Raw genomic sequence first — 3,406 nt, forward strand, 5'->3', positions numbered from 1 at the left:
GAGTCAATCTATGTTTCATTTCTTTTCTTAAAAATCAAAATATAAGCTCACTATTTAGAGCAAAATGCAATGAAAGATAAACCACTAATTTATTCCCTGCTGTGAATGAGATTCAGGAACAGTGTCACCTTGAATTTACTTCTCTGAATTTTACAACATTCATATGAATTAATTAATATTAGAGAAGAAAACATACCTCAAGCAAAGGAAGTCAGAATATGGTGCTTTGAATGACAGTAAGATATATTTTCCCTTTAGTTTGCTTCTATATGAATCACAGTGTAGTCTAAGAAGTATTATTTTGTGTATGTTTATTTGAGTGTGGTATAGACTCAATTTTAATTTTTAGTGTTTCCGTGAAAGATAGTTATCTCTTTTTCTGATGCTGAAAGCTAATGTCTACAAGAAAAAGTTGAGCCATGGAAGACATAACTAAAAACTGTTAGAATGAGTAAGGACCAATATAAGTCTCTCTGATTTCCTATAGGTAACAGTGATTTCTAGGAAAAGTTAGTTCCACTTATCATAGAGCTAAACACATGTCTGGGCAAGCAGTCATACTGCAGGCAGAATCCAAGGTGGGGGGAGCAATGAAAGGTGTAACTTTCCTGACATGACAATGACATATCTACCTGAGAAACAGCAACAGGCCTGAGCACATCAGTACTCTTTCACAAACCTACAACAAAGTTGCTGTTTGGTTTCCAGTTCCAAAATTATGAAAAAGAATTCTAAGAAATGTAGTTGTGGTCACTGTCCAGTCACTGGACATATTATCTTTCATACGTATCTAAAAGGAAGAGTCTCTTTTTGCTCAAAATTTCAAGATATTCTGTACACACTCAGGGGGCTTCAAAACTTCAAAACATAAATGACACAGAATGGCAAATTGGGGGGAAGATGCATACAACACAGAAGCCACGAAGCAGAGAAAGAAAGGAGAGAGGTCTTAGAATATACCCTTCTCTGTCAATCCCCCATTGAACTGCCTCTTCTGAACAGGCTTCACTTCTGAACATGTGACCCTGGGGAATTTACTATGAAATCATAACCACAGTCCAGCTTAAAATTTACATATTCAGATCATCACGATAGCCCTTATCAGCATGATTTCCACTGAGATATATTTAAATTATAGAACTCTCACTGAAAGTCACACCAGTTGTTGCTCTAGTCATTTGGACACACCTAAGTAATTCTAAATATTCTCAGAACACTGCAGAGAAAGAAATATGCTAATTGATTTGTCATTTTGCTCGAGTGTTCCTGTTCTAATGTCTTAAATTGTATTGAATTCTTATTTTTCCTTTTAATCCATATATACTCTCATTACACTTAGCACTCCGGCTTCCATTTACTAAAAGATTACTTTAAATACATGGAGTGATGTAACGGGGAAATGGACGTGCTCTTGGCCTTACAGGACAACACACTGAAGTGCTCTATTTGCACACAAGGCCCAGTCATCCTCAAACATCCCTGTTCAAGCAACACACTGTTGTCCTCCTGCCACCAAAGCAGAGTCTTCTTCCTTATATGGAGAGGTAACCTTTAGTCAAAACATGTTCAGAGATATCAGTCTTTAAATCCTGTATTAAAGAGAAGATTTCTGGCCCAAGACTTGGAGATATCTGAGTCCAAAGTCTTTTCCTGTTCTCTCATGCTAATTCTGTCTATTCTCACCTTTCTCAGGAAATTTGGAAGACGTGATATAAAAGTGGGCCAGATTTGGTAAAGGGATCAGACTGCACTACAGAATATTCTCATTTAAAGAGAATACAGTTGTGACAGTAAAGTGAGACCAGAATTTAGAGTCAATAACTCGATTCCACACAAGGTGCCATGACTTCTGGCACTTTTATATGACTTTGTCTCCACAAGCCTTTGTTTGCTATGGCTCTATTTTCTATATTTATAAGAGATTCCAAAATGAATTGTCTTTGAAATAATAAATAAAATGATATCAAATTATGTGACGAATCACCCTAAGCAATGAGATTCTGAGTCACTATATTGAAAACGAGATCATTTTCATAACCAATATTTCCTGTCCTGCATTCAGAGACTTCCTGTCTCCACTTCCCCTTCTGGAGAGTCTAGCACAACACATGTGTAGTGAGTCAGAAGGGACTACTGTATGGCCACTGATAGTCTCTCAAACCCTTTGATCACAAGAAGATATCTTGTCAGCTCCTCCAATGTAATGAAAGTTGGGGCAGAGAGCAGCGCAAAAGACTGAAAAAGTGATCCAAGAGACCAGGGGAAAAACTGTGACCCTCATCTCTGTGGGAACTGATTGTGGGGTAGTGGTATCCAGTCCTCAATGCCTGGATCACTCTGGCTTTTCATCATTATAATGAAATGACTGAGGCAGGCTGCATCATAGAAAGAGGATTATTTAACTCACACTTCTGGAATTTCCAACACTTCTCTGTGGTGAATGTTTTCATGTGGAAAGGTCCTGAAGTAGCACAAGAGTTAACATGCCAAAGAGACAGAAAACATGTATTTTGATGAGTATCTCTGCTGGCATTTCTCCCTCTTCTTACAAAGCCACCATTATTTAGTTATGAGAGTCCTATCTTTATGCTCCCATCTAATTATTGTCACCTTCTAATATCCCTGTCTCTAGACACGATAGTCCAGATAAGTTCCTACTCTATTAATTCTTCACAAAGGGGATCAAACTTCAATACATGAAATCTTATATCATACTCAAATCCTTTCTAAATCATAAGAACTCTCTGAGAAATTAGAACATTATACATCCTCTTTCTGCTTTCAGTATTCTTATCAATTGGACCAATATTACAGCACGATAGTGTGTCAGTCAGCTTTTCTCTTGGTAGTTTTCCCATGAAAAACATTGTGGAAGAAGCCTATGGTGGTGGAGTAAACAAGTTGAGTTCATAGAAGGAAGCAGGGCATTGCAACTGTTCCAAAGAAGAAGGGGTGACAGACAAGAGATACTACCAATGGTAACATCTCCATGAATTGTCTAGAAACCCACAGAAGGTGGTACATTTTTAAAGCCATCTATGGCTCCCAAGACTATCAATTTGGAACACTAAAGATAAACCATGACATTCTATGCAATGTGAATTTGAATCCAAACACATACCTTACACTATACTCAATCTCCAAACAGTTTTATAATTCCTAAAATGTTACAACTATACTGGGTACAACTGAAATGCCTTAATTTGTTCTTAAAAGGCTAAATAGTCTCAATTGTCTCCAAATTATTGCTCAGATTACCAGATATGTGCATATGAAATTGGGAGGAGGAGGAGGAGGCGGAGGAGGAGGGAGAAGAAGAAGAAAAAGAAGAAGAAGAAGAAAGAAGAAGAAGAAGAAGAAGAAGAAGAAGAAGAAGAAGAAGAAGAAGAAGAAGAAGAAGAAGAAG

This window comes from Octodon degus, unplaced genomic scaffold, assembly GCF_000260255.1.
Source record: "Octodon degus isolate 3935 unplaced genomic scaffold, OctDeg1.0 scaffold00469, whole genome shotgun sequence".
NCBI classification, from domain to species: Eukaryota; Metazoa; Chordata; class Mammalia; order Rodentia; family Octodontidae; genus Octodon; species Octodon degus.